Below are 25,793 nucleotides of genomic sequence, written 5' to 3'. Positions count from 1 at the left end.
GGCTGATTTTTGATGAAATTGTGACCGCGCGGCTTAGGGATATTTTTTCAGAAAAATCCTTCCGTTTGCACCGCCGAAACTTTCAGGGGAGAGCTTGGAACTGTGTGGCACCATTTCTGACCAAAGTGGAAAACGGCCGATTTTTGATGAAATTGTGAACGCGCGGCTTAGGGATTTTTTCAGAAAAATCTTTTTCCGCAGGAAAAGTAGTTGAGGGCTGATTTCTTGACCTATGATCAAAAGCCTTCCGTTTGCACCGCCAGAACTTTCAGGGGAGAGTTTGCAGCAGTTTGGAACCATTTTTGAGAAAAGTGGAAAACGGCCGATTTTTGATGAAATTGTGACCGCGCGGCTTAGGGATATTTTTCAGAAAAATCCTTCCGTTTGCACCGCCGAAACTTTCAGGGGAGAGCTTGGAACTGTGTGGCACCATTTCTGAGCAAAGTGGAAAACGGCCGATTTTTGATGAAATTGTGAACGCGCGGCTTAGGGATTTTTTTCAGAAAAATTATTCCCTTTCCACCGCCAAACCTTTCAGGGGAGAGTTTGCAACAGTTTGGCACCATTTTTGAGCAAAGTAGAAAACGGCCGATTTTTGATGAAATTGTGACCGCGCGGCTTAGGGATTTTTTTCAGAAAAATTATTCCCTTTCCACCGCCAAACCTTTCAGGGGAGAGTTTGCAACAGTTTTGCACCATTTTTGAGCAAAGTGGAAAACGGCCGATTTTTGATGAAATTCTGACCGCGCGGCTTAGGGATTTTTCAGAAAAATCTTTTTCCGCAGGAAAAGTAGTTGATGGCTGATTTCTTGACCTATGATCAAAAGCCTTCCGTTTCCACCGCTAAACCTTTCAGGGGAGAGTTTGCAGCAGTTTGGCACCATTTTTTTAGCAAAGTGGAAAATGGCTGATTTTTTATGAAATTGTGACCGCGCGGCTTAGGGATTTTTTTCAGAAAAATCTTTTTCCACAGCTGGAGTAGTTGAGGGCTGATTTCTTGGCCTATGATCAAAAGCCTTCCGTTTGCACCGCCAGAACGTTCAGGGGAGAGTTTGGAACATTGTGGCACCATTTCTGAGCAAAGTGGAAAACGGCCGATTTTTGATGAAATTGTGACCGCGCGGCTTAGGGATTTTTTTCAGAAAAATTATTCCCTTTCCACCGCCAAACCTTTCAGGGGAGAGTTTGCAACAGTTTGGCACCATTTTTGAGCAAAGTGGAAAACGGCCGATTTTTGATGAAATTCTGACCGCGCGGCTTAGGGATTTTTTCAGAAAAATCTTTTTCCGCAGGAAAAGTAGTTGATGGCTGATTTCTTGACCTATGATCAAGAGCCTTCCGTTTCCACCGCCAAACCTTTCAGGGGAGAGTTTGCAACAGTTTGGCACCATTTTTGAGCAAAGTGGAAAACGGCCGATTTTTGATGAAATTCTGACCGCGCGGCTTAGGGATTTTTTCAGAAAAATCTTTTTCCGCAGGAAAAGTAGTTGATGGCTGATTTCTTGACCTATGATCAAGAGCCTTCCGTTTCCACCGCCAAACCTTTCAGGGGAGAGTTTGCAGCAGTTTGGCACCATTTTTTAGGAAAGTGGAAAATGGCTGATTTTTGATGAAATTGTGACCGCGCGGCTTAGGGATATTTTTCAGAAAAATCCTTCCGTTTGCACCGCCGAAACTTTCAGGGGAGAGCTTGGAACTGTGTGGCACCATTTCTGAGCAAAGTGGAAAACGGCCGATTTTTGATGAAATTGTGAACGCGCGGCTTAGGGATTTTTTTCAGAAAAATTATTCCCTTTCCACCGCCAAACCTTTCAGGGGAGAGTTTGCAACAGTTTGGCACCATTTTTGAGCAAAGTAGAAAACGGCCGATTTTTGATGAAATTGTGACCGCGCGGCTTAGGGATTTTTTTCAGAAAAATCCTTCCCTTTCCACCGCCAAACCTTTCAGGGGAGAATTTGCAACAGTTTGGCACCATTTTTGAGCAAAGTGGAAAACGGCCGATTTTTGATGAAATTCTGACCGCGCGGCTTAGCGATTTTTTCAGAAAAATCTTTTTCCGCAGGAAAAGTAGTTGAGGGCTGATTTCTTGACCTATGATCAAAAACCTTCCGTTTGCACCGCCAGAACTTTCAGGGGAGAGTTTGCAGCAGTTTGGCACCATTTTTGAGAAAAGTGGAAAACGGCCGATTTTTGATGAAATTCTGACCGCGCGACTTAGGGATTTTTTTCAGAAAAATCCTTCCGTTTCCACCGCCAAACCTTTCAGGGGAGAGTTTGCAGCAGTTTGGCACCATTTTTTAGGAAAGTGGAAAATGGCTGATTTTTGATGAAATTGTGACCGCGCGGCTTAGGGATTTTTTTTCAGAAAAATCCTTCAGTTTGCACCGCCAAAACTTTCAGGGGAGAGTTTGGAACAGTGTGGCACCATTTCTGAGAAAAGTGGAAAACGGCCGATTTTTGATGAAATTGTGACCGCGCGGCTTAGGGATTTTTTTCAGAAAAATTATTCCCTTTCCACCGCCAAACCTTTCAGGGGAGAGTTTGCAACAGTTTGGCACCATTTTTGAGCAAAGTGGAAAACGGCCGATTTTTGATGAAATTCTGACCGCGCGGCTTAGGGATTTTTTCAGAAAAATCTTTTTCCGCAGGAAAAGTAGTTGATGGCTGATTTCTTGACCTATGATCAAAAGCCGTCCGTTTGCACCGCCAGAACGTTCAGGGGAGAGTTTGGAACATTGTGGCACCATTTTTGAGCAAAGTGGAAAACGGCCGATTTTTGATGAAATTCTGACCGCGCGGCTTAGGGATTTTTTCAGAAAAATCTTTTTCCGCAGGAAAAGTAGTTGATGGCTGATTTCTTGACCTATGATCAAAAGCCTTCCGTTTCCACCGCTAAACCTTTCAGGGGAGAGTTTGCAGCAGTTTGGCACCATTTTTTTAGCAAAGTGGAAAATGGCTGATTTTTGATGAAATTGTGACCGCGCGGCTTAGGGATTTTTTTCAGAAAAATCTTTTTCCACAGCTGGAGTAGTTGAGGGCTGATTTCTTGGCCTATGATCAAAAACCTTCCGTTTGCACCGCCAAAACTTTCAGGGGAGAGTTTGCAGCAGTTTGGCACCATTTTTTAGGAAAGTGGAAAATGGCTGATTTTTGATGAAATTGTGACCGCGCGGCTTAGGGATATTTTTTCAGAAAAATCCTTCCGTTTGCACCGCCGAAACTTTCAGGGGAGAGCTTGGAACTGTGTGGCACCATTTCTGAGCAAAGTGGAAAACGGCCGATTTTTGATGAAATTGTGAACGCGCGGCTTAGGGATTTTTTCAGAAAAATCTTTTTCCGCAGGAAAAGTAGTTGAGGGCTGATTTCTTGACCTATGATCAAAAGCCTTCCGTTTGCACCACCAGAACTTTCAGGGGAGAGTTTGCAGCAGTTTGGAACCATTTTTGAGAAAAGTGGAAAACGGCCGATTTTTGATGAAATTGTGACCGCGCGGCTTAGGGATTTTTTTCAGAAAAATCCTTCCGTTTGCACCGCCAAAACTTTCAGGGGAGAGTTTGGAACAGTGTGGCACCATTTCTGAGCAAAGTGGAAAACGGCCGATTTTTGATGAAAATGTGACCGCGCGGCTTAGGGATTTTTTTCAGAAAAATTATTCCCTTTCCACCGCCAAACCTTTCAGGGGAGAGTTTGCAACAGTTGGCACCATTTTTGAGCAAAGTGGAAAACGGCCGATTTTTGATGAAATTCTGACCGCGCGGCTTAGGGATTTTTTCAGAAAAATCTTTTTCCGCAGGAAAAGTAGTTGATGGCTGATTTCTTGACCTATGATCAAAAGCCTTCCGTTTGCACCACCAGAACTTTCAGGGGAGAGTTTGGAACAGTGTGGCACCATTTCTGAGCAAAGTGGAAAACGGCCGATTTTTGATGAAATTGTGACCGCGCGGCTTAGGGATTTTTTTCAGAAAAATTATTCCCTTTCCACCGCCAAACCTTTCAGGGGAGAGTTTGCAACAGTTTGGCACCATTTTTGAGTAAAGTGGAAAACGGCCGATTTTTGATGAAATTGTGACCGCGCGGCTTAGCGATTTTTTCAGAAAAATCTTTTTCCGCAGGAAAAGTAGTTGAGGGCTGATTTCTTGACCTATGATCAAAAGCCTTCCGTTTGCACCACCAGAACTTTCAGGGGAGAGTTTGCAGCAGTTTGGAACCATTTTTGAGAAAAGTGGAAAACGGCCGATTTTTGATGAAATTGTGGGCGCGCGGCTTAGGGATTTTTTTCAGAAAAATCCTTCTGTTTCCACCTCCAAAACATTCAGGGGAGAGTTTGGAACAGTGTGGCACCATTTCTGAGCAAAGTGGAAAACGGCCGATTTTTGATGAAAATGTGACCGCGCGGCTTAGGGATTTTTTTCAGAAAAATTATTCCCTTTCCACCGCCAAACCTTTCAGGGGAGAGTTTGCAACAGTTGGCACCATTTTTGAGCAAAGTGGAAAATGGCTGATTTTTGATGAAATTGTGACCGCGCGGCTTAGGGATTTTTTCAGAAAAATCTTTTTCCGCAGGAAAAGTAGTTGATGGCTGATTTCTTGACCTATGATCAAAAGCCTTCCGTTTCCACCGCCAAACCTTTCAGGGGAGAGTTTGCAGCAGTTTCGCACCATTTTTTTAGCAAAGTGGAAAATGGCTGATTTTTGATGAAATTGTGACCGCGCGGCTTAGGGATATTTTTAAGAAAAATCTTTTTCCACAGCTGGAGTAGTTGAGGGCTGATTTCTTGGCCTATGATCAAAAACCTTCCGTTTGCACCGCCAAAACTTTCAGGGGAGAGTTTGCAGCAGTTTGGCACCATTTTTTAGGAAAGTGGAAAATGGCTGATTTTTGATGAAATTGTGACCGCGCGGCTTAGGGATATTTTTCAGAAAAATCTTTTTCCGCAGGAAAAGTAGTTGAGGGCTGATTTCTTGACCTATGATCAAAAGCCTTCCGTTTGCACCACCAGAACTTTCAGGGGAGAGTTTGCAGCAGTTTGGAACCATTTTTGAGAAAAGTGGAAAACGGCCGATTTTTGATGAAATTGTGGGCGCGCGGCTTAGGGATTTTTTTCAGAAAAATCCTTCTGTTTCCACCTCCAAACCTTTCAGGGGAGAGTTTGCAGCAGTTTGGCACCATTTTTTAGCAAAGTGGAAAACGGCTGATTTTTGATGAAATTGTGACCGCGCGGCTTAGGGATTTTTTTCAGAAAAATCCTTCCGTTTGCACCGCCAAAACTTTCAGGGGAGAGTTTGCAGCAGTTTGGCACCATTTTTTAGGAAAGTGGAAAATGGCCGATTTTTGATGAAATTGTGACCGCGCGGCTTAGGGATTTTTTTCAGAAAAATCCTTCCGTTTGCACCGCCAAAACATTCAGGGGAGAGTTTGGAACAGTGTGGCACCATTTCTGAGCAAAGTGGAAAACGGCCGATTTTTGATGAAAATGTGACCGCGCGGCTTAGGGATTTTTTTCAGAAAAATTATTCCCTTTCCACCGCCAAACCTTTCAGGGGAGAGTTTGCAACAGTTGGCACCATTTTTGAGCAAAGTGGAAAATGGCTGATTTTTGATGAAATTGTGACCGCGCGGCTTAGGGATTTTTTTCAGAAAAATCTTTTTCCACAGCTGGAGTAGTTGAGGGCTGATTTCTTGGCCTATGATCAAAAACCTTCCGTTTGCACCGCCAAAACTTTCAGGGGAGAGTTTGCAGCAGTTTGGCACCATTTTTTAGGAAAGTGGAAAATGGCTGATTTTTGATGAAATTGTGACCGCGCGGCTTAGGGATATTTTTTCAGAAAAATCCTTCCGTTTGCACCGCCGAAACTTTCAGGGGAGAGCTTGGAACTGTGTGGCACCATTTCTGAGCAAAGTGGAAAACGGCCGATTTTTGATGAAATTGTGAACGCGCGGCTTAGGGATTTTTTCAGAAAAATCTTTTTCCGCAGGAAAAGTAGTTGAGGGCTGATTTCTTGACCTATGATCAAAAGCCTTCCGTTTGCACCGCCAGAACTTTCAGGGGAGAGTTTGCAGCAGTTTGGAACCATTTTTGAGAAAAGTGGAAAAAGGCCGATTTTTGATGAAATTGTGACCGCGCGGCTTAGGGATATTTTTCAGAAAAATCCTTCCGTTTGCACCGCCGAAACTTTCAGGGGAGAGCTTGGAACTGTGTGGCACCATTTCTGAGCAAAGTGGAAAACGGCCGATTTTTGATGAAATTGTGAACGCGCGGCTTAGGGATTTTTTTCAGAAAAATTATTCCCTTTCCACCGCCATACCTTTCAGGGGAGAGTTTGCAACAGTTTGGCACCATTTTTGAGCAAAGTAGAAAACGGCCGATTTTTGATGAAATTGTGACCGCGCGGCTTAGGGATTTTTTTCAGAAAAATTATTCCCTTTCCACCGCCAAACCTTTCAGGGGAGAGTTTGCAACAGTTTGGCACCATTTTTGAGCAAAGTCGAAAACGGCCGATTTTTGATGAAATTGTGACCGCGCGGCTTAGGGATTTTTTTCAGAAAAATCCTTCCGTTTCCACCGCCAAACCTTTCAGGGGAGAGTTTGCAGCAGTTTGGCACCATTTTTTAGCAAAGTGGAAAATGGCTGATTTTTGATGAAATTGTGACCGCGCGGCTTAGGGATTTTTTTTCAGAAAAATCCTTCAGTTTGCACCGCCAAAACTTTCAGGGGAGAGTTTGGAACAGTGTGGCACCATTTCTGAGAAAAGTGGAAAACGGCCGATTTTTGATGAAATTGTGACCGCGCGGCTTAGGGATTTTTTTCAGAAAAATTATTCCCTTTCCACCGCCAAACCTTTCAGGGGAGAGTTTGCAACAGTTTGGCACCATTTTTGAGCAAAGTGGAAAACGGCCGATTTTTGATGAAATTCTGACCGCGCGGCTTAGGGATTTTTTCAGAAAAATCTTTTTCCGCAGGAAAAGTAGTTGATGGCTGATTTCTTGACCTATGATCAAAAGCCTTCCGTTTGCACCGCCAGAACGTTCAGGGGAGAGTTTGGAACATTGTGGCACCATTTTTGAGCAAAGTGGAAAACGGCCGATTTTTGATGAAATTCTGACCGCGCGGCTTAGGGATTTTTTCAGAAAAATCTTTTTCCGCAGGAAAAGTAGTTGATGGCTGATTTCTTGACCTATGATCAAAAGCCTTCCGTTTCCACCGCTAAACCTTTCAGGGGAGAGTTTGCAGCAGTTTGGCACCATTTTTTTAGCAAAGTGGAAAATGGCTGATTTTTGATGAAATTGTGACCGCGCGGCTTAGGGATTTTTTTCAGAAAAATCTGTTTCCACAGCTGGAGTAGTTGAGGGCTGATTTCTTGGCCTATGATCAAAAACCTTCCGTTTGCACCGCCAAAACTTTCAGGGCAGAGTTTGCAGCAGTTTGGCACCATTTTTTAGGAAAGTGGAAAATGGCTGATTTTTGATGAAATTGTGACCGCGCGGCTTAGGGATATTTTTTCAGAAAAATCCTTCCATTTGCACCGCCGAAACTTTCAGGGGAGAGCTTGGAACTGTGTGGCACCATTTCTGAGCAAAGTGGAAAACGGCCGATTTTTGATGAAATTGTGAACGCGCGGCTTAGGGATTTTTTCAGAAAAATCTTTTTCCACAGGAAAAGTAGTTGAGGGCTGATTTCTTGACCTATGATCAAAAGCCTTCCGTTTGCACCACCAGAACTTTCAGGGGAGAGTTTGCAGCAGTTTGGAACCATTTTTGAGAAAAGTGGAAAACGGCCGATTTTTGATGAAATTGTGACCGCGCGGCTTAGGGATTTTTTTCAGAAAAATCCTTCCGTTTGCACCGCCAAAACTTTCAGGGGAGAGTTTGGAACAGTGTGGCACCATTTCTGAGCAAAGTGGAAAACGGCCGATTTTTGATGAAAATGTGACCGCGCGGCTTAGGGATTTTTTTCAGAAAAATTATTCCCTTTCCACCGCCAAACCTTTCAGGGGAGAGTTTGCAACAGTTGGCACCATTTTTGAGCAAAGTGGAAAACGGCCGATTTTTGATGAAATTCTGACCGCGCGGCTTAGGGATTTTTTCAGAAAAATCTTTTTCCGCAGGAAAAGTAGTTGATGGCTGATTTCTTGAACTATGATCAAAAGCCTTCCGTTTGCACCACCAGAACTTTCAGGGGAGAGTTTGGAACAGTGTGGCACCATTTCTGAGCAAAGTGGAAAACGGCCGATTTTTGATGAAATTGTGACCGCGCGGCTTAGGGATTTTTTTCAGAAAAATTATTCCCTTTCCACCGCCAAACCTTTCAGGGGAGAGTTTGCAACAGTTTGGCACCATTTTTGAGCAAAGTGGAAAACGGCCGATTTTTGATGAAATTGTGACCGCGCGGCTTAGCGATTTTTTCAGAAAAATCTTTTTCCGCAGGAAAAGTAGTTGAGGGCTGATTTCTTGACCTATGATCAAAAGCCTTCCGTTTGCACCACCAGAACTTTCAGGGGAGAGTTTGCAGCAGTTTGGAACCATTTTTGAGAAAAGTGGAAAACGGCCGATTTTTGATGAAATTGTGGGCGCGCGGCTTAGGGATTTTTTTCAGAAAAATCCTTCTGTTTCCACCTCCAAACCTTTCAGGGGAGAGTTTGCAGCAGTTTGGCACCATTTTTTAGCAAAGTGGAAAATGGCTGATTTTTGATGAAATTGTGACCGCGCGGCTTAGGGATTTTTTTCAGAAAAATCCTTCTGTTTCCACCGCCAAACCTTTCAGGGGAGAGTTTGCAGCAGTTTGGCACCATTTTTTAGCAAAGTGGAAAACGGCCGATTTTTGATGAAATTGTGATGAATTTTGATGAAATAGGGATTTTTTCAGAAAAATCTTTTTCCACAGGAAAAGTAGTTGAGGGCTGATTTCTTGACCTATGATCAAAAGCCTTCCCTTTGCACCGCCAGAACTTTCAGGGGAGAGTTTGCAGCAGTTTGGCACCATTTTTGAGAAAAATGGAAAACGGCCGATTTTTGATGAAATTGTGACCGCGCGGCTTAGGGATTTTTTTTCAGAAAAATCCTTCCGTTTCCACCGCCAAACCTTTCAGGAGCGAGTTTGCAACAGTTTGGCACCATTTTTGAGCAAAGTGGAAAACGGCCGATTTTTGATGAAATTCTGGCTTAGCGATTTTTTCAGAAAAATCTTTTTCCGCAGGAAAAGTAGTTGATGGCTGATTTCTTGACCTATGATCAAAAGCCTTCCGTTTGCACCGCCAGAACTTTCAGGGGAGAGTTTGCAGCAGTTGGGCACCATTTTTGAGCAAAGTGGAAAACGGCCGATTTTTGATGAAATTGTGACCGCGCGGCTTAGGGATTTTTTTTCAGAAAAATCCTTCCTTTTCCACCGCCAAACCTTTCAGGAGCGAGTTTGCAACAGTTTGGCACCATTTTTGAGCAAAGTGGAAAACGGCCGATTTTTGATGAAATTCTGACCGCGTGGCTTAGCGATTTTTTCAGAAAAATCTTTTTCCGCAGGAAAAGTAGTTGATGGCTGATTTCTTGACCTATGATCAAAAGCCTTCCGTTTGCACCGCCAGAACTTTCAGGGGAGAGTTTGCAGCAGTTGGGCACCATTTTTGAGCAAAGTGGAAAACGGCCGATTTTTGATGAAATTGTGGCCGCGCGGCTTAGGGATTTTTTTCAAAAAAATCCTTCTGTTTCCACCTCCAAACCTTTCAGGGGAGAGTTTGCAGCAGTTTGGCACCATTTTTTAGCAAAGTGGAAAATGGCTGATTTTTGATGAAATTGTGACCGCGCGGCTTAGGGATTTTTTCAGAAAAATCTTTTTCCACAGCTGGAGTAGTTGAGGGCTGATTTCTTGGCCTATGATCAAAAACCTTCCGTTTGCACCGCCAAAATTTTCAGGGGAGAGTTTTCAGCAGTTTGGCACCATTTTTTAGGAAAGTGGAAAATGGCTGATTTTTGATGAAATTGTGACCGCGCGGCTTAGAGATTTTTTTCCAGAAAAATCCTTCCGTTTGCACCGCCAAAACTTTCAGGGGAGAGTTTGGAACAGTGTGGCACCATTTTTGTGCAAAGTTGAAAACGGACGATTTTTGATGAAATTGTGAACGCTCGGCTTAGGGGTTTTTTCAGAAAAATCTTTTTCCACAGCTGGAGTAGTTGAGGGCTCATTTCTTGGCCTATGATAAAAAACCTTCCGTTTGCCCCGCCAAAACTTTCAGGGCAGAGTTTGCAGCAGTTTGGCACCATTTTTTATGAAAGTGGAAAATGGCTGATTTTTGATGAAATTGTGACCGCGCGGCTTAGGGATTTTTTTTCAGAAAAATCCTTCCGTTTGCACCGCCAAAACTTTCAGGGGAGAGTTTGGAACAGTGTGGCACCATTTCTGAGCAAAGTGGAAAACGGCCGATTTTTGATGAAATTGTGACCGCGCGGCTTAGGGATTTTTTCAGAAAAATCCTTCTGTTTCCACCGCCAAACCTTTCAGGGGAGAGTTTGCAGCAGTTTGGCACCATTTTTTAGCAAAGTGGAAAACGGCCGATTTTTGATGAAATTGTGACAGCGCGGCTTAGGGATTGTTTCAGAAAAATCTTTTTCCACAGGAAAAGTAGTTGAGGGCTGCTTTCTTGACCTATGATCAAAAGCCTTCCCTTTGCACCGCCAGAACTTTCAGGGGAGAGTTTGCAGCAGTTTGGCACCATTTTTGAGAAAAATGGAAAACGGCCGATTTTTGATGAAATTGTGACCGCGCGGCTTAGGGATTTTTTTCAGAAAAATCCTTCCGTTTCCACCGCCAAACCTTTCAGGAGCGAGTTTGCAACAGTTTGGCACCATTTTTGAGCAAAGTGGAAAACGGCCGATTTTTGATGAAATTCTGGCTTAGCGATTTTTTCAGAAAAATCTTTTTCCGCAGGAAAAGTAGTTGATGGCTGATTTCTTGACCTATGATCAAAAGCCTTCCGTTTGCACCGCCAGAACTTTCAGGGGAGAGTTTGCAGCAGTTGGGCACCATTTTTGAGCAAAGTGGAAAACGGCCGATTTTTGATGAAATTGTGGCCGCGCGGCTTAGGGATTTTTTTCAGAAAAATCCTTCCGTTTCCACCTTCAAACCTTTCAGGGGAGAGTTTGCAGCAGTTTGGCACCATTTTTTAGCAAAGTGGAAAATGGCTGATTTTTGATGAAATTGTGACCGCGCGGCTTAGGGATTTTTTCAGAAAAATCTTTGTCCACAGCTGGAGTAGTTGAGGGCTGATTTCTTGGCCTATGATCAAAAACCTTCCGTTTGCACCGCCAAAATTTTCAGGGGAGAGTTTTCAGCAGTTTGGCACCATTTTTTAGGAAAGTGGAAAATGGCTGATTTTTGATGAAATTGTGACCGCGTGGCTTAGGGATTTTTTTCCAGAAAAATCCTTCCGTTTGCACCGCCAAAACTTTCAGGGGAGAGTTTGGAACAGTGTGGCACCATTTTTGTGCAAAGTTGAAAACGGACGATTTTTGATGAAATTGTGAACGCTCGGCTTAGGGGTTTTTTCAGAAAAATCTTTTTCCACAGCTGGAGTAGTTGAGGGCTGATTTCTTGGCCTATGATCAAAAACCTTCCGTTTGCACCGCCAGAACTTTCAGGGGAGAGTTTGGAACAGTTTGGCACCATTTTTGAGCAAAGTGAAAAACGGCCGATTTTTGATGAAATTGTGACCGCGCGGCTTAGCGATTTTTTCAGAAAAATCTTTTTCCGCAGGAAAAGTAGTTGAGGGCTGATTTCTTGACCTATGATCAAAAGCCTTCCGTTTGCACCACCAGAACTTTCAGGGCAGAGTTTGGAACAGTGTGGCACCATTTCTGAGCAAAGTGGAAAACGGCCGATTTTTGATGAAATTGAGACCGCGAGGCTTAGGGATTTTTTTCAGAAAAATCCTTCCGTTTCCACCGCCAAACCTTTCAGAGGAGAGTTTGTGAAAGTTTGGCACCATTTTTTAGCAAAGTGGAAAACGGCCGATTTTTGATGAAATTATGACCGCGCGGCTTAGCGATTTTTTCAGAAAAATCTTTTTCCACAGCTGGAGTAGTTGAGGGCTGATTTCTTGACCTATGATCAAAAGCCTTCTGTTTGCACCGCCAGAACTTTCACGGGAGAGTTTGGAACAGTGTGGCACCATTTCTGAGCAAAGTGGAAAATGGCTGATTTTTGATGAAATTGTGACCGCGCGGCTTAGGGATTTTTTTTCAGAAAAATCCTTCCGTTTGCACCGCCTAAACTTTCAGGGGAGAGTTTAGAACAGTGTGGCACCATTTCTGAGCAAAGTGGAAAACGGCCGATTTTTGATGAAATTATGACCGCGCGGCTTAGCGATTTTTTCAGAAAAATCTTTTTCCGCAGGAAAAGTAGTTGAGGGCTGATTTCTTGACCTATGATCAAAAGCCTTCCGTTTGCACCGCCAGAACTTTCAGGGGAGAGTATGGAACAGTGTGGCACCATTTCTGAGCAAAGTGGAAAACGGCCGATTTTTGATGAAATTGTGACCGCGCGGCTTAGGGATTTTTTTCAGAAAAATTATTCCCTTTCCACCGCCAAACCTTTCAGGGGAGAGTTTGCAACAGTTTGGCACCATTTTTGAGCAAAGTGGAAAACGGCCGATTTTTGATGAAATTGTGACCGCGCGGCTTAGCGATTTTTTCAGAAAAATCTTTTTCCGCAGGAAAAGTAGTTGAGGGCTGATTTCTTGACCTATGATCAAAAGCCTTCCCTTTGCACCGCCAGAACTTTCAGGGGAGAGTTTGCAGCAGTTTGGCACCATTTTTGAGAAAAATGGAAAACGGCCGATTTTTGATGAAATTGTGACCGCGCGGCTTAGGGATTTTTTTCAGAAAAATCCTTCTGTTTCCACCGCCTAACCTTTCAGGGGAGAGTTTGCAGCAGTTTGGCACCATTTTTTTAGCAAAGTGGAAAATGGCTGATTTTTGATGAAATTGTGACCGCGCGGCTTAGGGATTTTTTCAGAAAAATCTTTTTCCACAGCTGGAGTAGTTGAGGGCTGATTTCTTGGCCTATGATCAAAAACCTTCCGTTTGAACCGCCAAAACTTTCAGGGGAGAGTTTCCAGCAGTTTGGCACCATTTTTGAGAAAAATGGAAAACGGCCGATTTTTGATGAAATTGTGACCGCGCGGCTTAGGGATTTTTTTCAGAAAAATCCTTCCGTTTCCACCGCCAAACCTTTCAGGGGAGAGTTTGCAGCAGTTTGGCACCATTTTTTAGCAAAGTGGAAAATGGCTGATTTTTGATGAAATTGTGACCGCGCGGCTTAGGGATTTTTTTTCAGAAAAATCCTTCCGTTTGCACCGCCAAAACTTTCAGGGGAGAGTTTGGAACAGTGTGGCACCATTTCTGAGCAAAGTGGAAAACGGCCGATTTTTGATGAAATTCTGACCGCGCGGCTTAGCGATTTTTTCAGAAAAATCTTTTTCCGCAGGAAAAGTAGTTGAGGGCTGATTTCTTGACCTATGATCAAAAGCCTTCCGTTTGCACCGCCAGAACTTTCAGGGGAGAGTATGGAACAGTGTGGCACCTTTTCTGAGCAAAGTGGAAAATGGCTGATTTTTGATGAAATTGTGACCGCGCGGCTTAGGGATTTTTTCAGAAAAATCTTTTTCCACAGCTGGAGTAGTTGAGGGCTGATTTCTTGGCCTATGATCAAAAACCTTCCGTTTGCACCGCCAAAACTTTCAGGGGAGAGTTTCCAGCAGTTTGGCACCATTTTTTAGGAAAGTGGAAAATGGCTGATTTTTGATGAAATGGTGACCGCGCGGCTTAGGGATTTTTTTTCAGAAAAATCCTTCCGTTTGCACCGCCAAAACTTTCAGGGGAGAGTTTGGAACAGTGTGCCACCATTTCTGAGCAAAGTGGAAAACGGCCGATTTTTGATGAAATTGTGACCGCGCGGCTTATGGATTTTTTTCAGAAAAATTATTCCCTTTCCACCGCCAAACCTTTTAGGGGAGAGTTTGCAACAGTTTGGCACCATTTTTGACCAAAGTGGAAAAACGCCGATTTTTGATGAAATTGTGACCGCGCGGCTTAGCGATTTTTTCAGAAAAATCTTTTTCCGCAGGAAAAGTAGTTGAGGGCTGATTTCTTGACCTATGATCAAAAGCCTTCCGTTTGCACCGCCAGAACTTTCAGGGGAGAGTATGGAACAGTGTGGCACCATTTCTGAGCAAAGTGGAAAACGGCCGATTTTTGATGAAATTGTGACCGCGCGGCTTAGCGATTTTTTCAGAAAAATCTTTTTCCGCAGGAAAAGTAGTTGAGGGCTGATTTCTTGACCTATGATCAAAAGCCTTCCGTTTGCACCGCCAGAACTTTCAGGGGAGAGTTTGCAGCAGTTTGGCACCATTTTTGAGAAAAGTGGAAAACGGCCGATTTTTGATGAAATTGTGACCGCGCGGCTTAGGGATTTTTTTCAGAAAAATCCTTCCGTTTCCACCGCCAAACCTTTCAGGGGAGAGTTTGCAGCAGTTTGGCACCATTTTTTAGCAAAGTGGAAAATGGCTGATTTTTGATGAAATTGTGACCGCGCGGCTTAGGGATTTTTTTTCAGAAAAATCCTTCCGTTTTCACCGCCAAAACTTTCAGGGGAGAGTTTGGAACCATTTCTGAGCCAAGTGGAAAATGGCCGATTTTTGATGAAATTGTGACCGCGCGACTTAGGGATTTTTTCAGAAAAATCTTTTTCCACAGCTGGAGTAGTTGAGGGCTGATTGCTTGACCTATGATCAAAAGCCTTCCGTTTGCACCGCCAGAACTTTCAGGGGAGAGTTTGCAGCAGTTTGGCACCATTTTTGAGAAAAGTGGAAAACGGCCGATTTTTGATGAAATTGTGACCGCGCGGCTTAGGGATTTTTTTCAGAAAAATTCCTTCCATTTCCACCGCCAAACCTTTCAGGGGAGAGTTTGCAGCAGTTTGGCACCATTTTTTAGCAAAGTGGAAAATGGCTGATTTTTGATGAAATTGTGACCGCGCGGCTTAGGGATTTTTTCAGAAAAATCTTTTTCCACAGCTGGAGTAGTTGAGGGCTGATTTCTTGACCTATGATCAAAAGCCTTCCGTTTGCACCGCCAGAACTTTCAGGGGAGAGTTTGCAGCAGTTGGGCACCATTTTTGAGCAAAGTGGAAAACGGCCGATTTTTGATGAAATTGTGACCGCGCGGCTTAGGGATTTTTTTTCAGAAAAATCCTTCCGTTTCCACCGCCAAACCTTTCAGGAGCGAGTTTGCAACAGTTTGGCACCATTTTTGAGCAAAGTGGAAAACGGCCGATTTTTGATGAAATTCTGACCGCGTGGATTAGCGATTTTTTCAGAAAAATCTTTTTCCGCAGGAAAAGTAGTTGATGGCTGATTTCTGGACCTATGATCAAAAGCCTTCCGTTTGCACCGCCAGAACTTTCAGGGGAGAGTTTGCAGCAGTTGGGCACCATTTTTGAGCAAAGTGGAAAACGGCCGATTTTTGATGAAATTGTGGCCGCGCGGCTTAGGGATTTTTTTCAGAAAAATCCTTCTGTTTCCACCTCCAAACCTTTCAGGGGAGAGTTTGCAGCAGTTTGGCACCATTTTTTAGCAAAGTGGAAAATGGCTGATTTTTTATGAAATTGTGACCGCGCGGCTTAGGGATTTTTTCAGAAAAATCTTTTTCCACAGCTGGAGTAGTTGAGGGCTGATTTCTTGGCCTATGATCAAAAACCTTCCGTTTGCACCGCCAAAATTTTCAGGGGAGAGTTTTCAGCAGTTTGGCACCATTTTTTAGGAAAGTGGAAAATGGCTGATTTTTGATGAAATTGTGACCGCGCGGCTTAGGGATTTTTTTTCAGAAAAATCCTTCCGTTTGCACCGCTAAAACTTTCAGGGGAGAGTTTGCAGCAGTTGGGCACCATTTTTGAGAAAAGTGGAAAACGGCCGATTTTTGATGAAATTGTGACCGCGCGGCTTAGGGATTTTTTTCAGAAAAATCCTTCCGTTTCCACCGCCAAACCTTTCAGGAGCGAGTTTGCAACAGTTTGGCACCATTTTTGAGCAAAGTGGAAAACGGCCGATTTTTGATGAAATTCTGACCGCGCGGCTTAGCGATTTTTTCAGAAAAATCTTTTTCCGCAGGAAAAGTAGTTGAGGGCTGATTTCTTGACCTATGATCAAAAGCCTTCCGTTTGCACCGCCAAAACTTTCAGGGGAGAGTTTGGAACAGTGTGCCACCATTTCTGAGCAAAGTGGAAAACGGCCGATTTTTGATGAAATTGTGACCGCGCGGCTTATGGATTTTTTTCAGAAAAATTATTCCCTTTCCACCGCCAAACCTTTTAGGGGAGAGTTTGCAACAGTTTGGCACCATTTTTGAGCAAAGTGGAAAACGGCCGATTTTTGATGAAATTGTGACCGCGCGGCTTAGCGATTTTTTCAGAAAAATCTTTTTCCGCAGGAAAAGTAGTTGAGGGCTGATTTCTTGACCTATGATCAAAAGCCTTCCGTTTGCACCGCCAGAACTTTCAGGGGAGAGTATGGAACAGTGTGGCACCATTTCTGAGCAAAGTGGAAAACGGCCGATTTTTGATGAAATTGTGACCGCGCGGCTTAGCGATTTTTTCAGAAAAATCTTTTTCCGCAGGAAAAGTAGTTGAGGGCTGATTTCTTGACCTATGATCAAAAGCCTTCCGTTTGCACCGCCAGAACTTTCAGGGGAGAGTTTGCAGCAGTTTGGCACCATTTTTGAGAAAAGTGGAAAACGGCCGATTTTTGATGAAATTGTGACCGCGCGGCTTAGGGATTTTTTTCAGAAAAATCCTTCCGTTTCCACCGCCAAACCTTTCAGGGGAGAGTTTGCAGCAGTTTGGCACCATTTTTTAGCAAAGTGGAAAATGGCTGATTTTTGATGAAATTGTGACCGCGCGGCTTAGGGATTTTTTTTCAGAAAAATCCTTCCGTTTGCACCGCCAAAACTTTCAGGGGAGAGTTTGGAACCATTTCTGAGCCAAGTGGAAAATGGCCGATTTTTGATGAAATTGTGACCGCGCGACTTAGGGATTTTTTCAGAAAAATCTTTTTCCACAGCTGGAGTAGTTGAGGGCTGATTGCTTGACCTATGATCAAAAGCCTTCCGTTTGCACCGCCAGAACTTTCAGGGGAGAGTTTGCAGCAGTTTGGCACCATTTTTGAGAAAAGTGGAAAACGGCCGATTTTTGATGAAATTGTGACGGCGCGGCTTAGGGATTTTTTTCAGAAAAATTCCTTCCATTTCCACCGCCAAACCTTTCAGGGGAGAGTTTGCAGCAGTTTGGCACCATTTTTTAGCAAAGTGGAAAATGGCTGATTTTTGATGAAATTGTGACCGCGCGGCTTAGGGATTTTTTCAGAAAAATCTTTTTCCACAGCTGGAGTAGTTGAGGGCTGATTTCTTGGCCTATGATCAAAAACCTTCCGTTTGCACCGCCAAAACCTTCAGGGGAGAGTTTGCAGCAGTTTTGCACCATTTTTTAGGAAAGTGGAAAATGGCTTATTTTTGATGAAATTGTGACCGCGCGGCTTAGGGATTTTTTTTCAGAAAAATCCTTCCGTTTGCACCGCCAAAACTTTCAGGGGAGAGTTTGGAACTGTGTGGCACCATTTCTGAGCAAAGTGGAAAACGGCCAATTTTTTATGAAATTGTGACCGCGCGGCTTAGGGATTTTTTTCAGAAAAATTATTCCCTTTCACCGCCAAACCTTTCAGGAGCGAGTTTGCAACAGTTTGGCACCATTTTTGAGCAAAGTGGAAAACGGCCGATTTTTGATGAAATTCTGACCGCGCGGCTTAGGGATTTTTTCAGAAAAATCTTTTTCCGCCGGAAAAGTAGTTGAGGGCTGATTTCTTGACCTATGATCAAAAGCCTTCCGTTTGCACCGCCAGAACTTTCAGGGGAGAGTATGGAACAGTGTGGCACCATTTCTGAGCAAAGTGGAAAATGGCTTATTTTTGATGAAATTGTGACCGCGCGGCTTAGGGATTTTTTTCAGAAAAATTATTCCCTTTCCACCGCCAAACCTTTCAGGGGAGAGTTTGCAACAGTTTGGCACCATTTTTGAGCAAAGTGGAAAACGGCCGATTTTTGATGAAATTCTGACCGCGCGGCTTATCGATTTTTTCAGAAAAATCTTTTTCTGCAGGAAAAGTAGTTGAGGGCTGATTTCTTGGCCTATGATCAAAAGCCTTCCGTTTGCACCACCAGAACTTTCAGGGGAGAGTTTGCAGCAGTTTGGAACCATTTTTGAGAAAAGTGGAAAACGGCCGATTTTTGATGAAATTGTGACCGCGCGGCTTACGGATTTTTTTCAGAAAAATCCTTCCCTTTCCACCGCCAAACCTTTCAGGGGAGAGTTTGCAACAGTTTGGCACCATTTTTGAGCAAAGTGGAAAATGGCTGATTTTTGATGAAATTGTGACCGCGCGGCTTAGCGATTTTTTCAGAAAAATCTTTTTCCACAGCTGGAGTAGTTGAGGGCTGATTTCTTGACCTATGAACAAAAGCCTTCCGTTTGCACCGCCAGAACTTTCAGGGGAGAGTTTGGAACAGTGTGGCACCATTTTTGAGCAAAGTGGAAAACGGCCGATTTTTGATGAAATTCTGACCACGCGGTTTAGCGATTTTTTCAGAAAAATCTTTTTCCGTAGGAAAAGTAGTTGAGGGTTGATTTCTTGACCTATGATCAAAAGCCTTCCGTTTGCACCGCGACAACTTTCAGGGGAGAGTTTGCAGCAGTTTGGCACCATTTTTTACGAAAGTGGAAAATGGCTGATTTTTGATGAAATTGTGACCGCGCGGCTTAGGGATTTTTTTCCAGAAAAATCCTTCTGTTTGCACCGCCAGAACTTTCAGGGGAGAGTTTGCAGCAGTTTGGCACCATTTTTTAGGAAAGTGGAAAATGGCTGATTTTTGATGAAATTGTGACCGCGCGGCTTAGGGATTTTTTTTCAGAAAAATCCTTCCGTTTGCACCGCCAAAACTTTCAGGGGAGAGTTTGCAACAGTTTGGCACCATTTCTGAGCAAAGTGGAAAACGGCCGATTTTTGATGAAATTGTGACCGCGCGGCTTAGGGATTTTTTTTCAGAAAAATCCTTCCGTTTGCATCGCCAAAACTTTCAGGGGAGAGTTTGCAACAGTTTGGCACCATTTCTGAGCAAAGTGGAAAACGGCCGATTTTTGATGAAATTGTGACCGCGCGGCTTAGGGATTTTTTTCAGAAAAAATATTCCCTTTCCACCGCCAGACCTTTCAGTGGAAAGTTTGCAACAGTTTGGCACCATTTTTGAGCAAAGTGGAAAACGATTTTTGATGAAATTGTGACCGCGCGGCTTAGCGATATTTTCAGAAAAATCTTTTTCCGCAGGAAAAGCAGTTGATGGCTGATTTCATGACCTATGATCAAAAGCCTTCCGTTTGCACCGCCAGAACTTTCAGGAGAGAGTTTGGAACAGTGTGGCACCATTTCTGAGCTAAGTGGAAAACGACCGATTTTTGATGAAATTGTGACCGCGCGGCTTAGGGATTTTTTTCAGAAAAATTATTCCCTTTCCAACGCCAAACCTTTCAGGGGAGAGCTTGCATCAGTTTGGCACCATTTTTGAGCAAAGTGGAAAACGGCCGATTTTTGATGAAATTCTGACCGCGCGGTTTAGCGATTTTTTCAGAAAAATCTTTTTCCGCAGGAAAAGTAGTTGAGGGCTGATTTCTTGACCTATGATCAAAAGCCTTCCGTTTGCACCGCTAAAACTTTCAGGGGAGAGTTTGCAGCAGTTGGGCACCATTTTTGAGAAAAGTGGAAAACGGCCGATTTTTGATGAAATTGTGACCGCGCGGCTTACGGATTTTTTTCAGAAAAATCCTTCCCTTTCCACCGCCAAACCTTTCAGGGGAGAGTTTGCAACAGTTTGGCACCATTTTTGAGCAAAGTGGAAAATGGCTGATTTTTGATGAAATTGTGACCGCGCGGCTTAGCGATTTTTTCAGAAAAATCTTTTTCCACAGCTGGAGTAGTTGAGGGCTGATTTCTTGACCTATGAACAAAAGCCTTCCGTTTGCACCGCCAGAACTTTCAGGGGAGAGTTTGGAACAGTGTGGCACCATTTTTGAGCAAAGTGGAAAACGGCCGATTTTTGATGAAATTCTGACCACGCGGTTTAGCGATTTTTTCAGAAAAATCTTTTTCCGTAGGAAAAGTAGTTGAGGGTTGATTTCTTGACCTATGATCAAAAGCCTTCCGTTTGCACCGCGACAACTTTCAGGGGAGAGTTTGCAGCAGTTTGGCACCATTTTTTACGAAAGTGGAAAATGGCTGATTTTTGATGAAATTGTGACCGCGCGGCTTAGGGATTTTTTTCCAGAAAAATCCTTCTGTTTGCACCGCCAGAACTTTCAGGGGAGAGTTTGCAGCAGTTTGGCACCATTTTTTAGGAAAGTGGAAAATGGCTGATTTTTGATGAAATTGTGACCGCGCGGCTTAGGGATTTTTTTTCAGAAAAATCCTTCCGTTTGCACCGCCAAAACTTTCAGGGGAGAGTTTGCAACAGTTTGGCACCATTTCTGAGCAAAGTGGAAAACGGCCGATTTTTGATGAAATTGTGACCGCGCGGCTTAGGGATTTTTTTTCAGAAAAATCCTTCCGTTTGCATCGCCAAAACTTTCAGGGGAGAGTTTGCAACAGTTTGGCACCATTTCTGAGCAAAGTGGAAAACGGCCGATTTTTGATGAAATTGTGACCGCGCGGCTTAGGGATTTTTTTCAGAAAAAATATTCCCTTTCCACCGCCAGACCTTTCAGTGGAAAGTTTGCAACAGTTTGGCACCATTTTTGAGCAAAGTGGAAAACGATTTTTGATGAAATTGTGACCGCGCGGTTTAGCGATTTTTTCAGAAAAATCTTTTTCCGCAGGAAAAGTAGTTGAGGGCTGATTTCTTGACCTATGATCAAAAGCCTTCCGTTTGCACCGCTAAAACTTTCAGGGGAGAGTTTGCAGCAGTTGGGCACCATTTTTGAGAAAAGTGGAAAACGGCCGATTTTTGATGAAATTGTGACCGCGCGGCTTAGGGATTTTTTTCAGAAAAATCCTTCCGTTTCCACCGCCAAACCTTTCAGGAGCGAGTTTGCAACAGTTTGGCACCATTTTTGAGCAAAGTGGAAAACGGCCGATTTTTGATGAAATTCTGACCGCGCGGCTTAGCGATTTTTTCAGAAAAATCTTTTTCCGCAGGAAAAGTAGTTGAGGGCTGATTTCTTGACCTATGATCAAAAGCCTTCCGTTTGCACCGCCAGAACTTTCAGGGGAGAGTATGGAACAGTGTGGCACCATTTCTGAGCAAAGTGGAAAACGGCCGATTTTTGATGAAATTCTGACCGCGCGGCTTAGCGATTTTTTCAGAAAAATCTTTTTCCGCAGGAAAAGTAGTTGAGGGCTGATTTCTTGACCTATGATCAAAAGCCTTCCGTTTGCACCGCCAGAACTTTCAGGGGAGAGTATGGAACAGTGTGGCACCATTTCTGAGCAAAGTGGAAAACGGCCGATTTTTGATGAAATTGTGACCGCGCGGCTTAGGGATTTTTTTCAGAAAAATTATTCCCTTTCCACCGCCAAACCTTTCAGGGGAGAGTTTGCAACAGTTTGGCACCATTTTTGAGCAAAGTGGAAAACGGCCGATTTTTGATGAAATTCTGACCGCGCGGCTTAGCGATTTTTTCAGAAAAATCTTTTTCCGCAGGAAAAGTAGTTGAGGGCTGATTTCTTGACCTATGACCAAAAGCCTTCCGTTTGCACCGCCAGAACTTTCAGGGGAGAGTATGGAACAGTGTGGCACCATTTCTGAGCAAAGTGGAAAACGGCCGATTTTTGATGAAATTGTGACCGCGCGGCTTAGGGATTTTTTTCAGAAAAATTATTCCCTTTCCACCGCCAAACCTTTCAGGGGAGAGTTTGCAACAGTTTGGCACCATTTTTGAGCAAAGTGGAAAACGGCCGATTTTTGATGAAATTGTGACCGCGCGGCTTAGCGATTTTTTCAGAAAAATCTTTTTCCGCAGGAAAAGTAGTTGAGGGCTGATTTCTTGACCTATGATCAAAAGCCTTCCGTTTGCACCGCCAGAACTTTCAGGGGAGAGTATGGAACAGTGTGGCACCATTTCTGAGCAAAGTGGAAAACGGCCGATTTTTGATGAAATTCTGACCGCGCGGCTTAGCGATTTTTTCAGAAAAATCTTTTTCCGCAGGAAAAGTAGTTGAGGGCTGATTTCTTGACCTATGATCAAAAGCCTTCCGTTTGCACCGCCAGAACTTTCAGGGGAGAGTATGGAACAGTGTGGCACCATTTCTGAGCAAAGTGGAAAACGGCCGATTTTTGATGAAATTGTGACCGCGCGGCTTAGGGATTTTTTTCAGAAAAATTATTCCCTTTCCACCGCCAAACCTTTCAGGGGAGAGTTTGCAACAGTTTGGCACCATTTTTGAGCAAAGTGGAAAACGGCCGATTTTTGATGAAATTCTGACCGCGCGGCTTAGCGATTTTTTCAGAAAAATCTTTTTCCGCAGGAAAAGTAGTTGAGGGCTGATTTCTTGACCTATGATCAAAAGCCTTCCGTTTGCACCGCCAGAACTTTCAGGGGAGAGTATGGAACAGTGTGGCACCATTTCTGAGCAAAGTGGAAAACGGCCGATTTTTGATGAAATTCTGACCGCGCGGCTTAGCGATTTTTTCAGAAAAATCTTTTTCCGCAGGAAAAGTAGTTGAGGGCTGATTTCTTGACCTATGATCAAAAGCCTTCCGTTTGCACCGCCAGAACTTTCAGGGGAGAGTTTGCAGCAGTTTGGCACCATTTTTGAGAAAAGTGGAAAACGGCCGATTTTTGATGAAATTGTGACCGCGCGGCTTAGGGATTTTTTTCAGAAAAATCCTTCCGTTTCCACCGCCAAACCTTTCAGGGGAGAGTTTGCAGCAGTTTGGCACCATTTTTTAGCAAAGTGGAAAATGGCTGATTTTTGATGAAATTGTGACCGCGCGGCTTAGGGATTTTTTTTCAGAAAAATCCTTCCGTTTGCACCGCCAAAACTTTCAGGGGAGAGTTTGGAACCATTTCTGAGCCAAGTGGAAAATGGCCGATTTTTGATGAAATTGTGACCGCGCGACTTAGGGATTTTTTCAGAAAAATCTTTTTCCACAGCTGGAGTAGTTGAGGGCTGATTGCTTGACCTATGATCAAAAGCCTTCCGTTTGCACCGCCAGAACTTTCAGGGGAGAGTTTGCAGCAGTTTGGCACCATTTTTGAGAAAAGTGGAAAACGGCCGATTTTTGATGAAATTGTGACGGCGCGGCTTAGGGATTTTTTTCAGAAAAATTCCTTCCATTTCCACCGCCAAACCTTTCAGGGGAGAGTTTGCAGCAGTTTGGCACCATTTTTTAGCAAAGTGGAAAATGGCTGATTTTTGATGAAATTGTGACCGCGCGGCTTAGGGATTTTTTCAGAAAAATCTTTTTCCACAGCTGGAGTAGTTGAGGGCTGATTTCTTGGCCTATGATCAAAAACCTTCCGTTTGCACCGCCAAAACCTTCAGGGGAGAGTTTGCAGCAGTTTTGCACCATTTTTTAGGAAAGTGGAAAATGGCTTATTTTTGATGAAATTGTGACCGCGCGGCTTAGGGATTTTTTTTCAGAAAAATCCTTCCGTTTGCACCGCCAAAACTTTCAGGGGAGAGTTTGGAACTGTGTGGCACCATTTCTGAGCAAAGTGGAAAACGGCCAATTTTTTATGAAATTGTGACCGCGCGGCTTAGGGATTTTTTTCAGAAAAATTATTCCCTTTCACCGCCAAACCTTTCAGGAGCGAGTTTGCAACAGTTTGGCACCATTTTTGAGCAAAGTGGAAAACGGCCGATTTTTGATGAAATTCTGACCGCGCGGCTTAGGGATTTTTTCAGAAAAATCTTTTTCCGCCGGAAAAGTAGTTGAGGGCTGATTTCTTGACCTATGATCAAAAGCCTTCCGTTTGCACCGCCAGAACTTTCAGGGGAGAGTATGGAACAGTGTGGCACCATTTCTGAGCAAAGTGGAAAATGGCTTATTTTTGATGAAATTGTGACCGCGCGGCTTAGGGATTTTTTTCAGAAAAATTATTCCCTTTCCACCGCCAAACCTTTCAGGGGAGAGTTTGCAACAGTTTGGCACCATTTTTGAGCAAAGTGGAAAACGGCCGATTTTTGATGAAATTCTGACCGCGCGGCTTATCGATTTTTTCAGAAAAATCTTTTTCTGCAGGAAAAGTAGTTGAGGGCTGATTTCTTGGCCTATGATCAAAAGCCTTCCGTTTGCACCACCAGAACTTTCAGGGGAGAGTTTGCAGCAGTTTGGAACCATTTTTGAGAAAAGTGGAAAACGGCCGATTTTTGATGAAATTGTGACCGCGCGGCTTACGGATTTTGTTCAGAAAAATCCTTCCCTTTCCACCGCCAAACCTTTCAGGGGAGAGTTTGCAACAGTTTGGCACCATTTTTGAGCAAAGTGGAAAATGGCTGATTTTTGATGAAATTGTGACCGCGCGGCTTAGCGATTTTTTCAGAAAAATCTTTTTCCACAGCTGGAGTAGTTGAGGGCTGATTTCTTGACCTATGAACAAAAGCCTTCCGTTTGCACCGCCAGAACTTTCAGGGGAGAGTTTGGAACAGTGTGGCACCATTTTTGAGCAAAGTGGAAAACGGCCGATTTTTGATGAAATTCTGACCACGCGGTTTAGCGATTTTTTCAGAAAAATCTTTTTCCGTAGGAAAAGTAGTTGAGGGTTGATTTCTTGACCTATGATCAAAAGCCTTCCGTTTGCACCGCGACAACTTTCAGGGGAGAGTTTGCAGCAGTTTGGCACCATTTTTTACGAAAGTGGAAAATGGCTGATTTTTGATGAAATTGTGACCGCGCGGCTTAGGGATTTTTTTCCAGAAAAATCCTTCTGTTTGCACCGCCAGAACTTTCAGGGGAGAGTTTGCAGCAGTTTGGCACCATTTTTTAGGAAAGTGGAAAATGGCTGATTTTTGATGAAATTGTGACCGCGCGGCTTAGGGATTTTTTTTCAGAAAAATCCTTCCGTTTGCACCGCCAAAACTTTCAGGGGAGAGTTTGCAACAGTTTGGCACCATTTCTGAGCAAAGTGGAAAACGGCCGATTTTTGATGAAATTGTGACCGCGCGGCTTAGGGATTTTTTTTCAGAAAAATCCTTCCGTTTGCATCGCCAAAACTTTCAGGGGAGAGTTTGCAACAGTTTGGCACCATTTCTGAGCAAAGTGGAAAACGGCCGATTTTTGATGAAATTGTGACCGCGCGGCTTAGGGATTTTTTTCAGAAAAAATATTCCCTTTCCACCGCCAGACCTTTCAGTGGAAAGTTTGCAACAGTTTGGCACCATTTTTGAGCAAAGTGGAAAACGATTTTTGATGAAATTGTGACCGCGCGGCTTAGCGATATTTTCAGAAAAATCTTTTTCCGCAGGAAAAGCAGTTGATGGCTGATTTCATGACCTATGATCAAAAGCCTTCCGTTTGCACCGCCAGAACTTTCAGGAGAGAGTTTGGAACAGTGTGGCACCATTTCTGAGCTAAGTGGAAAACGACCGATTTTTGATGAAATTGTGACCGCGCGGCTTAGGGATTTTTTTCAGAAAAATTATTCCCTTTCCAACGCCAAACCTTTCAGGGGAGAGCTTGCATCAGTTTGGCACCATTTTTGAGCAAAGTGGA

This window comes from Podarcis tiliguerta (assembly GCF_965153285.1).
Source record: "Podarcis tiliguerta genome assembly, chromosome: 7".
Classification (NCBI taxonomy): Eukaryota; Metazoa; Chordata; class Lepidosauria; order Squamata; family Lacertidae; genus Podarcis; species Podarcis tiliguerta.
Note: the sequence above shows the minus strand (reverse complement) of the source record.